Raw genomic sequence first — 14,966 nt, forward strand, 5'->3', positions numbered from 1 at the left:
TGTGCACACTTCGTAGAAAAGCAGGGCCAAAAGGGTGAGACACTCTGGAGCAGCTGCACATGAGCCTAAGGTCTTCTTGCCCAGTGCTGTGCATTAACCAGAGCAATGTAAATGCCCCGCTGTGCTGTTGATCAGCTGTTGAGTTGTATTGTCATTTGTGACCCAGAAATATTTATACAGCATTAGTTCCTGACCTTACTACATTTTATATGGATAAGTACCTTTTCAGTATATAGTATGAAGCCTTGAGAGAAAGACGAGTAGCTACATATACCCTACATTTCAGAAAATCGCCACAAACAGGTGTAACTTTTGGTCACGAATTCAATAAAATGTGCAGTTGTTATATAAAGCCTTATCTCTTTTGCAGTAGCTACTTTTAGACTCTTTAAATGCGAGATTTAACAGCAAATGAGATGAATACATTCTTGACAAAGATCTTTTCTTACAATCGATCCAGAGCATGTTGGCTGCTATAGGCTGGCTTTTTTTAATGGACAGGGGCTCAATTCATGTGGGTCTGTTCATTTTCAGTACCATTGAGCCAAGTGGCAGGAATTATGCTCTGCTAGTATGACCTCCATTGATCTATCTCTCCAGTGGCTGATGTACACACACACACAAACGCACACACACACATACACAGACCACTTTTATTGAAAGTCACATGCACCCACTTACATTGACTGTGATGCCAATGGATTTGGCTGCTCAATCCACACATTAATAAATGGAGTGCAAATGCAGTGGAAAGTACGCTCCACTTCTTCCATCGTCAGAACTCTCCAATAGTGTCTCTTTCTCTTTCTCTCTAATAAGGGCTTTATGTACTTTGTAAGATTCAGCTGTGGTGCTGTATAGGTCAGGGCTTATATAAGGCCTGTCCTCACTCATTAGGCCTCTGAGGATTCTACCCTGCTTTGCCTGGACCTGATCTGTCTGAACTAGCAGATCCATCACTTTGATGCACACACACAAACACACACACGCACACATACACACAGCAAGTGTTGGTGAGAATGACTTATAGGACTCCCCACCCTTGCATCTATACTCAGGCGATTAGACAGTTTCAGTTCTGTTGCAGTTATTAAATGATTTATTTCAAGAAGTTATATCTTTTTACTATAACCTATGTTATGATTTTCACTTGTATTTGTTCACCTTCTTATGTAGCATTAGCTTAGGTCAATTTGAACATACACATATACACAGCATCTAAAGGCCTGTGTCTTTATGTTTTATCTTATAAAAACTTTAATAAAGTTACATTTTTCACTTCATTTTAAGAATACAAAGTCTTCGTGCTCTTGTTTAATTTCCCCAAGACCCTGGAGCTGTGCGTGGCAGTGACATTACCTGTTGCACCACTGTGCTGCCCCTGGGTAATATTCACAATAACAAATATATGTTAAAATATTAAAAACACATTAAGAACTTGAAAAGCAATGTGTGGATTCAAGCATATATCTCTAGAGTACCATTTTAAGGTTTGATGAGTGAAGCGTTAAAAGGTGAGGGAAATTGCCCTCAAATGCCTATTTAATCACAGTTAGCCCTTGAAAAATGAACACATTTGTGGGCTACTGTACTGGATAATAGAGGGTGTTGAGCACAGAGTGAGACTGATCACTCAATCAGTTTGGAATTACATTCTCAGCCATTCTTCTGAGCAGGAAAATCCTATTACAGCAGGACCACACACTGACCTATCGGGGGAGGGGGTGGGTAGAGAGAGAGAGAGAGAGAGAGATAGAGAGAAAGAAAGAGAGATTAACCTTTCTAGCCATTTGATGTTATACTGTGAAGTGTTACCATCTACAGGTGCTAGCAACAACATATAGACCAATGTCGTCAAAATGTAAACACTATTCTCAACACTAAACCATTCTAAGGCAAAATATTCAGGACATTCTGAACAGCTAATCTAACAAATTAAAAATATATATTACAGATTTGTTTTTTAGCCTCCACTTTATTATACAGTGAATATGTCTCTGTGTATCCCAACCCTAGGAAGCCCGTTGTTTTGCTAAGAACAGCCTTAAGTATAAAAGGTTCTTAAATGGTTCTTGGTTGACCTGTATGTTTTCGGATGGATTTCCTTTGGTATTTAATAAGCATTGTGTTAAGGGTCTTTACATTTCAACAGTGTTTTCACCCACACATTCCTCTTCTCTCATAAAAATTATTTTTAACAAAACATTCCTTCTTTCTGAAACAAAGGTTCTTCTGTGGAATTGCATTTATGCTCTTTTTTCGGTACTTTTATGGTTGGCTGTGCACTTTAGATGATGAAAGGGCTAAATGAAACCAGACTACTGTCAGACATGCTGTTGTGAGTGAGTCAGTAGTTGCATTTGGTTCTGTAAGACATTCTGATCTGTGATTTAAAGGGTTTTTATATACCCTGAGTGACCGAGCTTGAGTGATTGATTATTTATGTGACTGAATTAGTTAGAAGCCAGTTCCATAATATGCTTTGCATCTAATAATATAAACTATAACCTAACTCACTTTGCTCATATATCAAATTGAAATGCTAATAATCTGTTCCAGCCCCCCAAACACCACAGCAATATTTTTTGGAACGTGTTTTTAAATGAGAAAAATGTACTTTATAAATAACAAATAGTGTATAAAATATACATTAATAATAATGCAATAATACTAAAAAATAATAATAGAAACTGTTATTTCTTTACATTCTCATTTATTTTGTATTAATTGTATCAGATGAAGATGTTGGCAGAAGTGAAGGTGGTTTGGGGGGTGTTTCTATCACATATCACATAACTTACTTGCTACAAAGGTAATGCTTCAAACAGTGATACGACAGAGATTGCTGAGTTGAATTTGCACGGCACAATAACTATGTGCAATGAGTGCTCGCTGGGCTACCTAGTGGTGGGCGGTGTAAGTTATATATATATATATATATATATATATATATATATATATATATATATATATATATATATGTATGTGTGTGTGTATGTGTGTGTATTTATGTCTCCCTGGAATAAGACCTCTAACTCCTCTGCCGCATTGCTCCAGCCATCCTGTGCTTTGTTGAATTGGCCCTTCATGGGTCTTACAGCTGGCAGGCCACTGATGAGTTCATTAATAGATAAAATGAATTGATTAACAAGCTATTAAAATGCCAACAGCCCCTTTAAACCCAATTAAACCACAGTTAGTCAGACATAAAAGTGGTTTTACATCTCTCACAGGAGTTTTAAAACTGTAGCACTAAAAGCCACTGATGTCCTAATCTATAGCATCAGACCTGGAAACAGTGTGCTGCAATGACGATCTTATACAGTATATCAGGGCAACAGGACAAGTCATAGAAGGGCAATCATAGGAGAGACTCAGCGGCAGTGATTCCTAGGTTCCATATGTAGAAGGCCTTGGAGATAAGTGCAGAAATAGCAGTTGTAATCAGCATGCCCCGTGGGCACTGCTGTGGTCACTGCAGTATCTCATAGAACAGCTGTAGAGATTGCATCATAATTATTGGAGCTTCCTGAAGTTTTGAGCTCCTAATCTGAGTCAGTAATGTCTCTTATATGGAGATGATTTCCACTTGTAAAGCAGTAGTTTGAACAACTTAATTCATATACTTTTTCCCTTACCACATACATAGTCTATCAGCCAGATGTCAAAATGTTTGATCCTTTGGTTTCCCAAAATACATTTCATAGTTAAAGTAGCAGCAACAATCTTGAAGTCTGACAGATTTTGACACCATGCCTCAACTCTGTTTAAGCAGAGATGAGACCAGTCTGGTTCCTGAAATCTCTACTAGGCCAATGTCATTAAAAAACCTACTCCAAACCCTATATGGTAAATCACTACCTGGCCAAAATACAGTTGCTGTTTGGATTTAAATAAGCAGATACTTAGGAGCATGTGCTTAGACAGTTACTGCAGTGATGATTACAATTAAGCTGCACCAATTCTTTTAACTCTATCTGAAGCAATGAATAGTTTCTCATTTCTCAAATAACCATGTGGGAGATGTACCCCATGGTTTCAGAGGTTTGGCCTGCAACAATAAAAAAACTTAAAAGATAAAAATAAATAAAATAAAAATAAGGAGGTTGTGAAAATACTGGAATTGTTTTAAGTACTGTTTAACTCACAATAAAACCTCCTTTAAAAAAACCTCAACTAACTGTGATTGGAGCACACTTAAATGCTTGGTAAATTTGCTAAATTAAAAAATCAAGATTGAGACTAAACAGCTGTGTGGCCATAAGAAAACCACTTGTCAATCAGGCTAATATGGGAAAAAGGTGTCAATTTGCTAAGGTGCATAGTAATTTAAAACTGGAGCAATAGAAATGATAGAATTGTTTTTCGAGTCTAGATATACACTAAGTGACTGGCATGTTAGGGGGATGAAGGAAGCACAGAAATTGATGCATAGCTCACACTCTGGAGGCAGCGTTATGATCAGTGGTTGCTTTAAATGCTCAGCAACATTACGTGGCAGCACAAGAAAATCAACAGACTAACTTAGCGTACTAAATAACAAGGTCATCGCATCAATGGGTTTTCTGTTTCATGATGCATAGGCACGTTTTAGGATAAAAATGCCAAGATTCATTGAGATCAAATTGTGAGTTGTTCTGTGTGCATAAAGAATCATTTTCACCCAGAAATTCACCACAGAGTCCTAAACCATCTGAACCACGTTGCAAGTGTTTGGGATGTGCTGTGTAGACTTTACGTAGTGGTTTGACTTTCCATCATTGATACAAGATCTTGACCAAAATTTAATGCAGACCTAGAATTAAATGGATAAAAATAAATGGTTTGACACTTCATAGCTCTGTCCAAAAATGGCAAATGCTAAAGGCGGTCTAACAAGATATAAGTGTGTTAGACTTACCTCACCAAGCAGTGTAGGGTTACCTCAGTAAGCACATATGTGTGTAATTTGTAATGTAACATTTTGTCCTGTCTAAAAATTAATAATAATAAAAAAAATCAGGGAGTGCTTGAATTCTTGACATGCATCTCTCACTTTCTCTCTTTCTCTCTCTCTCTCTCTCTCTCTCTCTCTCTCTCTCTCTCTCTCTCTCTTTCTTTCTCTCTCTCTCTCTCTCTCTCTCTCTCTTTCTTTCTCTCTCTCTCTCTCTCTCTCTCTCTCAGAAGTCTTTTCCTCTGTTCTCTCACACAGTGAAATTAGCGAAGGCTTTTCTCACACTCTCATGCACTCACTCCTCTTACATGAAGAAGGCTTACTACAGAAACACAGAATAAACACACTCATCCCTGCTGATATGATAAGGTCACTGCAGTGTGCCTCTCTCTCTCTCAGTCATTTTTATTCACCTCTCAGGATCTTGTGTCTCTCTTGTGGATAAATGAAAAGAAAATTGGATTTTGTGTGTGTGTGTGTGTGTGTGTGTGTGTGTGTGAGGGCGAGAGTGAGAGTAAGTGAAAGTGAGAGAGTGAGTGTTATATATATTGGTGAATACCTCTCCAGCATTTTTGGCAGGAGTTTGGTGTTTGTTTTGTCTTTAAACACAGACAGACAGCATTCTTGCTTTGCTTTATCCGATGTAAAGCATTTGGGTTTACTTCAAGGAATCTGACCTAGTTCAATTGTTACAGCTCATTCTTTTCTACTGGACATCCTCCAGAGCTGTCCAGAATCCACCACCAGCTCTCAATCCTAGTGATATTGTTATTAATACAAATGAGTGGCTTGAAGGGAATTCGGTCATGGAATTATGCACATTAACAGTTAGTGTCCCCCCCACCTTAATTAACATCAAGTGCTGGGCTCCCTGAGTGAATTCCCATGAAAAGAGCAGGAGGAAAAAGCAAAAAAATAAAAATAAAAAATACAAAAAGTCTGCTGTATGGAGCAGCAGGGAGCTTCATTTCACTCACTTTAGATTCTCTCCTATATGCTCCTTTCCTGTTAGGCTGGCCCACTCAATCTTATGGTCTGTAAAGCCTAGCTGATATCTGTGTCACAGCCAAGGGTACACACCATAAGTAGGCCAAGTGTGAGCGAATCAGAAGGGGCTTCCTTAGAAGAGATCAGAAGATTTTGCAAAACATTTTTTTAAAGACTAAGTATAACAGAGTAGCTTGCAAGTGGTGTGCTAGAGGCTGTACACTTAAAGGTGACATCTACGGGTGTGGGAAATGCTGTTGTCTCTAGTTTGTTTATGTTCAGAAGCTTATTTGAAGGTGGAAGGGAATGTTTGAGGGGGAAAAAACAGCTAAAATTTGTAAATTTGAAAATGCACCTGATTTAAGCTCTAGTAATTATACCAATTTAAATTTAGAATTGAAGCAGACAGATACTATCTGAGTGTGTTATCTTAATTTTTGGCATCACTGGTTTCACAGGTCCATTCTAGCCCGTTTTAAACAAATCAATTTCAAACCATAGATTAACAAACTCAGTTTGCCTGTCGTGCACACGTAACGACCCGTTACATTTCCCTGTGGTTAGAGACCCATAGCCACTATTGCCGGGTTAATGAGGAACTGGCTGCTGGCATTAAATTTGATTGGCCCACACCTGTGAGCTATTAGCACTCTTGTCACTGCAGGTGACTTGAGAGCCTGGATGCATTCATCCATTGTACATTCAAAAGCCATATTACTATACTGCATAAAGCAGTGTTTTTCCATACAGTCGTTTGCAGTATAATATCAAGTTTGATATTTTGCTTCAATTAATGTATTGTCTACATTTAGCTCGGAGTAGTCACGTTATCTGCAGTAGATGTATCCATCTGCATTTGTCTGAATATGTAGTACATTTATGCAGCAAAGTTAACAACTGTATTATGAATAACGGACACATGTCCAACTGTTTTGAATGTATTATAGAAAACGCAATTACATTTGGAGATACACATGGATTTTGGCATGACTGGTTAACTATCTAATGTGCTAGCATGCAAATAATGAAATCAGTATTCATTTACAGTATTCATCACAGGAAAATGAAGAAAACTGACACATCAGTTCAGTTAAACAGATATTCTTTGTTGTAACCAGTGAAGCATGGATTTAAATGGCGTGATCTGGACTAGTTCAAGTTCCTCATATTGCCAAGCACAGACAAGAAGGGTACAAACCCCCCTGGTATTGTGTTGTGACGCACTGGAGTGATGAAACCTCATTCAGTAGCTTTGGGATCAGTTAGAGTTGCTTTTTCGAGCCAAACTCAGCATCTTGGGTTTTACATGTACTCTAGAACCTCTACAGAAGAGTATAACCACCACCTAAGAAATGTTGGTTGTGCAATTGTCTACAAACATTTGGTAATGCAATGTAGCTGTACAATCTCTCTCTGTACAAAGGCAATCCCAATCAAAGGTTACCCCCAATCAGTCCTTAATCCTACACGCTGTCAGAGAGATGTGACTGGAGGATTACCGTGGAAAAACTGCACAATGTCAGCTTTGCTTGGTGAATACCATCTTTTTAATGAATGTTTCATGCTGCCTGGTTAATGTCAGTGCTTGACATTTGGACGGATGGTGCTGTGACTGTGCATTTGCAGAGAATTTTGAAGCACCAGACAGAGAGATGAAAGTGGGCTGAAGCCTCAGCTGTGCTAGTGTTATGACTGATTCTTGCTTCTGTCTGCACTGTAGACTGCGCATATGGACTACTCCATTTCAGCGAATTAACATTTTAGTGAATTGTGGTGAGTATTTGTCCCCCAAGTTCTTCCAGCTGTTCATGTAATCTGAAGCACTATTTGAGGACATGCCTTGCCATTAATTTGGGCTATAATATTTACTTGGTGCATATTTATTCAACTGCAGAACAATGACAGATTGGCTGAACAGCATCACCCCAAAGTGAAGTTACATTTCTGGGCGAACCTACGCTGTACCTACATTATGCTTACAGCGTACATTTGACACAGAAGTAAAAGTTGGCCTTTAGACCTTCCCACTCTGGTGTATATAGAGAGACAATGAAAAGCCTTTAATAGACCACAGCTTCAGTAATCACTCATGAGGGAGGTGAGGTGTAACAAAGGGAGGGTGAGAGATGGAATCAAAGGTGGAGATAGTGAAAAAAAGGACAGCAAACCCACCCACTACTCTCATCCGACCTTTAGCTGACCCCTGTGTTATTCTCGGGGGGTTACTGGGGGATGCGGATTGAATAGTGTGAAAAGCCAAGAAATATAACAGCAGTCATTGTGCAGGGTTTTATGCTTTAAGCCCAATTTATACTTATGTGTTCAACCTACACCATAGGCAACGCCTCGATTTGGACCCTGATGCTCACCCTATCCAGAAATGTAACTACACATCGCATTGACCTCAGACCACAATGATTTTGATTGGTCAGTGGTTGAATGGGCATTGTTTAAGTTAAACCAAAGAAGTACAGGAACATGACATCCTCTTCTCCACACACAGAGACACTGACAGCAGCAAATTAATGGGATGAATACAAAAGGTTGAACAAAGGAAAAATACAGATGACTCAGAAAGAAAAAACCTTGCAAGGAGAAACAGGACCATGTGGGAAAAACGTGGCAGCTTTGTATTTGTTTCTTTGGCACCTCATGTAAACTATGCTCTGTCCCAAACAACGACTTACTTCCCAAAATTGTGTACTTTAAACATTTACAAAAGGAACACTACTACACCAGTACATTATGTACTACACAGTGTAGAGGATGATGTTTGACATTCAGCCCTAGTGGTGTGGCAATGTAACTGCAGAGTGAAGCAAACACCAACGCGGGAGTACGGCATAGGGCTCTTCTTGTGTAGCCTACAGCACAGGCTCTGCGTTGAGTCAATGCAGAAGTATAAATCGGCCTTTAGCGCGTGTGAATTTTGCCTGCTGCGAACAAGTTCTTCTAAAGCACAATGATTCACTCCAACTCATGCTCAGTACACAGGGGTTTGTAAATGGTGATGCTAAAATTGAATGGATGTGGAGCTGTGAAAAAAATGTGGGGCTTCAGAAAGTGTCTCCTATTTCAATTAATCTTTCTACATCTTTATCATGCAACACATGAGATTTGTGTCACAACTGAACACGTCTTTAGAAGTATAGAGTGTTATATTGGCCATTCAGAACCAAGAGATTGTTACCAAATCTTAAAAAGTCATAAACAAAATAATTCTACAGCAGTTACCCCTGGATTTTAGTGTAAGGATGCATAAGAAATTTCATGTTAAATTTTCATGTAAATCATTTAAGAAAATTACATAATTATTTTCTCATAGATTGATGCTACTGGATAATATGAAGATAAGTGTTTTTTCCAGTCAATATGTTTTCATGTTCTGTATTAAATATAGGGAAATAAGGTAATTTTATAGTCTGCTGTACTGGACCATATGTTAGAAATGGTATATTTCTAAAGCATCAGAGTATTCCTTTGCTATGAGTAGTTCTTCACGTGTCTGACACACACAACCCATGTTTTCTCTGTATTTCTTTAACTGCTGTTAAGTCTGTGTTCCGTCCAAGTCCTCACCTGCTCTGTCTGTGTTAATGCCACACATGCTCTTTCATACATGCCTCCCGAGAGCTTCAGGGACTCAGCTGTAATTAGAAAAGCTTTTCACAGCTCAAGAGTGAGGTCCACTAACCTTGTGAAAGAGCAGTCACATTCATAAGTGGACACAAGCATGTGATGTGGTTGAGATATATGGCATGAGCTGTGCTCATGTTGTCATGTGAATGTGTGTGTTTACTGACATCATTTTTGCAACACTGATTTACAGATGGTTTGAACAAAATAAGGAAAGAAATGCCAGGGACAGGGGGACAGGGAGTGCTGAAGTGTGTGTGTGTGTGTGTGTTGTCAGCATATGGCCTCTCCCTAGGGCTCCATCTTAGGTGTTATCATGTGACTCATGTGGAATCAAAACCAGCCAATAAGCTGTTAGCAAATCCAGACAAACAAAGAAACTGACCAATGAGCATGTCTCAGGGAGAACATAATGGAAATTTAAGCTCCACAGAATTAAAAGCAAAAACCACATAGTGTATGTGTGAAAAATCATTACTATTTAATGGATGGTTACAATCAGGCATAGGGGAATATTTTTATGGCCTATTAGAATTATTTTTAAAGCCAAAATTGCAGCTGTCCGTTTTTTGGGGGGCTAATGTTTATTTAATGGAAAAGCAAATTGACAGATGCTGTCAGATTCTGTCTGGCTGAGATTAGCATAAAATACTTGATGTAAACACGTAGCAAGATATACATATCTGTTGAGATGTTGCTGGTTAATCATTTCTTGCTGTATCCTATGAATTAAATGACGCTTTGAACAGTTTATCATAATATGTTTTGTCACTATTTCGCCACTATAGAAATATCTTTTTTAACAACTAATAAAAATCTGGTTCTGTTCCCCTCTTAACTTCCATGGCTAAAGTGAAGTAGCCAGACAAAAAAGAAAACTGCTTCCTAGCAGCAGGATTTAAAATGCAGCACCTGCAACTTCCTCTCATTTACTATTCAAATGAGTTAAGGGGGAAGAAAACATGCAAATGATCTTGTGGTTCCAATCATAGAAGTGTGAGCTTGAGAGAGTGAGAGAGTGAGAGAGAGTGATAGGGGGAGGTAATTTTCTTCTGTCGTTACGTCCATTTGTGTTTGCACTAGAAAAGCTGCTTCACGTCAAGAGGATTTCAAGGGTTGCCGTTTCCTGTTTTTGCCCCCAACCCCCTTCATCAATTTGTTCCATCAGTCTCTACTCAATAGCCGGTTGCTTGAGCCATTGCCATGGGAACCTATTATGGTCTGTTGCACCCGCTCACGTCTAGTGTGTCAAGTGTTGAGAAATCAAAAATGCATACAGCTTCAAAAAAAAAAGGCTCCTCACCAGCAGCCTGTCTGCAGCGCTTTGTTTGATTGCCATTGTCTGGAAATCTCTTTCCTTCCACTGCTTTTCCTTATCGCCTGTGGAGCCTGGGCTCACTAAAGTCTTCAGATTGTGCTGGAGCTGTCAGGGTAGCCTCGGGTCTTTTTCGGCACATGACTCCGTGAAAGGAGGCTGGAGGCTCTCTCAGCAGTCAAAGGGAGTGAGTGAAAGTACAATGGAAGGGTTACAATGGAGAGAGAGAGAGAGAGAGAGAGAGAGAGAGAGAGAGAGAGAAGGAGTCTCTCTTAGAATTTCATAAACAGAGCTGACAAATGCAGCTAGAAAAACAACCTTGATTTATCCCCCCCAAGCCCCCTCCCAATAATAAATGACATCCTAAACATGTCAAGATCAATGGATTCATATAAATGTTTGATTAAAATCTTATTACATTAGCGTACATTAAAAGAACTGTTTCCCTTTCTCATATATACTCATCGGCTACATTATATGGAAATTATTATTTTACACTACATGGATAAATGTTTGGGTACAGCTGCTCATGAATTCCTTCTGAAATTTATACTAGCTCATTCAAGTGGAACTGAATCACTCCACAGAACATGATTCTTCAGCCCTGCAACACAGTGCTCGAGGCTTTTATACCTCTCCAGACCAAGCTTTGCACTGGGCATGATGACCTTAAACTTGTGTGAAGGCTTCAAAGCATCCCTTTGTCTTTGCAGTGTATTTCCCTAGAGGAACTGCACACCTTTTTGGGCATGTAGTATAGTTCAACCCCATTTTTCTCAGTTATTCCTGCAAGATCAGGACATGTTTTCCAGGAAAATGTAACAGAAATTAAAAACAAACAAATACAGAGAAGCATCCTTACACAGTTTTCAGACTCTACTCTTTCTTTCTAATAACATCCTATTAATTAATTAATGCAAGCAGAGTAAATGTTGTTTATTTTGACTCATCGACCTCCCTCAGTCCCTATCTCTGAAAAGAACACACAAACCGGGAGGCTGGTCTAATAAGCATGCTAGCCCAGCCCTCCCTCTCCCTGTTGCTGTCAGCCAGAAGAGAAGCACATCAACACGCTGTATCGCCAAGAAGAGAAGCCATTGTTCCACGCTGTAAACAAACCAAGACAAAGACCGATTGTATTTTTTTTTTTATTGAAATATTTACACATAGACATTTTACTGCAGAAATGAACACTTCTGTCTTTATTATAATGCCCAAAACATTCTCAACTACTAGACTAGTCTGCAGTGCTTGGTCACCACTGTCTGATTCTTCCCATCATGATTCTTAATAGTAGACAGATCTGGACTGCAGGCAGGTCAGACAATCTCAGACAGTGTCTGGGAAGCCATGTTTTATAGCACATACAGAATGCTGAAATAACCATGGACTTCCTGGGAAGAAAACTTTGCCTTGATTGCAACGTATGTCTTTCAAAAATCCCTATATGTCTTCACATGTGTAATACTTTCACACAAATGAGTCACCTATTCCTTGGGCACTGACCAGGAAAAATGCTGTTCTTTGTACCTTTCACTGATAACATTTTTTGCCTTTTGCACAGAGAACTCAGCACCTATTTTTTCCTGAAAACTCAGAATCTATCTGAAGTGTTGGCCAGATTTAAACAGTGCTCTAACACAGTCAGTGCAATGCAATCCAGCTTATTCATTCCGTATACTGGGTTTGCATACTCCCTCCTTTGATAACATGACATGTCAGTGCAACTGTGCTGTCTCAAAGAAACACTGACTCAGTGTGGACATGCAGTGTCCATGGTTCAGGCCAAACCCTGCTTATGTAACATCCGTGGATCATCCTCACCGCACTCATGCCTTTTGTTCTGAGACTGAGCGAGATTAGTGAGGCATGAGGCAAGAATGTTGCCTCTAATTTTCACTTTCTCTCAGACACACACATTGTCACATTTAATACTTCATAATTCATTCAAATGATTCTGTAACAGGAGTTGAGTGAGAGGTTGAGATTGAATGAAATACCTCAATACATCTTGCTTTTCCTGATCATGCAACGGGGTATATTTCTGTTTCTTAGAGCTGATTTTTCACGTTTGATATAAGCCCTTTTCTGATTGTTTCTTCCTAATCAAGCATGGGCAAACCCAGTATAGGGCCAAGCAAATACGAGCCTGTGTGCACCCGCTCATCTTTCTCAAAGTACGTGTGTCGACTGTCTCAGGTACCGGCTCACTCATTAAATTTCGTCGTGATGAAACCCGGGTATCAGATGAGCAATGTGATACTCCGAAGACAAAGCAAAACACGTGGGTTTTGTAAGAGCCAACACAGGTGTAAGAGCCCTAGGCAAATGTAGGCTTATATCAACAAATACAAAAGAATTTTTTTCAAAAGAAAGTGTTCTAATCCCAACTATTTAAGTTAAAGTGGTAATCAATTAATTTCAGGTAAGACATTAGCATTAGAGATTGTACAACAGTGTGTGTGTGTGTCATATGTTTATAGTAATAGTTTAAATTATTATTTGGCAAATATAAAAAAGAAGACAGAAATACAGTTTTTATGAGTACTTCCAAAAAATGGATGACGTTTTACCATTCTTAGAAATGACTCTGTAACTCAGCCATGTTTTTCTTTTCTTTTTCTTTTTTTCTTCTATTTAGATATTGATTTCTTCAAGATTACCTCAGGCTGAAAGATGTTGCTACAACCTATTTTATTTATGCTGCATACTATGCTACTTTCTTTTTTGATTAAATTATGTCACACATTGTCTGAAACCACAAATAGTTAGGCTTTATTAAGATTTATTACTGAGCTTTATAAACAACGTAATGCCTTGTTAGCCAAAATTCTGCTGCTTTAGGCATGTTCTTTGCAAGATAATAAGGGGGCAGGTAGAAGTTCCCAGTGGTTAGCTGACCTGAAAATATGGTGCAGAAATAAACACACACACTTTATTTTTTAGGAATGCTGAGGAAATCTCTGCTTAACGTGGCTAATGAAGCTCCGCAGTCATCAGATGCCCAGAACAGTATCTGATACTGTCATTTGTACATGCTGTTGGTAATGGACCAGTAAATCCCAATTACTCTGTGTGCTGACACGTGCAACTCTTACGTGTGAATACTCTCTTCTGTGCGTAAACGTGACATGGTGCTGGGGTGACACATAGCTAGTGCTGTGGGAGGCCTGGCCAGTTGCATGGACTTGGCAGAAGGGGTGGAATTTGAGTGGGGGCTGTGAATCTCCAGACTAATGAAGCAGGGGAACACCACACATGGAAAGATAAAGGGAGGGAGAAGATGGCAGCAGTGGATGAGTGCAGCATTTGCAAGCACTTTTCCTCGTGCAACATGTGCGTGTAATAGGCCTACGGGAGTTTAGCGGTGTAACTAATGACGTTAGCTCTCTGTAATCTCATTAGGTCCAAACCTCTTTACCACAGACAATCTGCAGACGGTGAAACCAAAACACAAATATGGTGCCAGGTCGATACTACCATTACCATTCAGTGCTGCCATATTGATTTTAATAAAGTAAGCTTTAGTTCCGTTTACACTTTCCTGGCGAGCAGCTAAACTGTGCCACAATATCAGCAAACAGAAATAGGGCTTGGGAATTGGATTTGATGCTTCAGTTCAGCCTCTGAACCCACAGCTTCAAATCCCATCCAGCTGTTTTCCGTTTGCCCATCGTCATGAAAAAAATCTACAAGCTGCAGGTTGCAGTCCAGGCTTTGAGCGATGCTACAATGCACTTAGAATGGTCAGATAATCTTATTTGTTTTCAACCACTTTTCAACCCCCACCCCCCTCCTCTCACTGCAGCGTAGCAGGACTTGTTTCTATGGAAACAACAGACACTGCTTATACTGCAGCGAGCTTCAGTGTGTTTTATTTCCATCTAGATTCATTGCCCAAATTATGATTTCTGAGCGTTTAAATGTGACAAAGCATTCAACAAAGGACAATTAAACTGTCATAACCTATTCCTCACCTCTTATGTTGTTTCTGCGTTGACATTTCTAGACCCTGTAAATAACATTGTCCGACAAACCTGGATCAAAATTAGTAACATTTCATTAATTTAGCTTTTCATATTATTCCCTTAAATT

At 39.2% G+C, this 14,966-nt stretch overlaps 1 protein-coding gene across 2 annotated transcripts in view; it reads left to right on the forward strand.

Annotated features, from left to right (window-relative positions):
* The window catches only part of mtcl2 (microtubule crosslinking factor 2), a 55,028-nt gene that overhangs the window by 18,604 nt on the left and 21,458 nt on the right, over positions 1–14,966 (forward strand). The gene's annotated exons all lie outside the window — the stretch shown is intronic.

Source organism: Hoplias malabaricus, chromosome 5 (assembly GCF_029633855.1).
Source record: "Hoplias malabaricus isolate fHopMal1 chromosome 5, fHopMal1.hap1, whole genome shotgun sequence".
Classification (NCBI taxonomy): domain Eukaryota; kingdom Metazoa; phylum Chordata; class Actinopteri; order Characiformes; family Erythrinidae; genus Hoplias; species Hoplias malabaricus.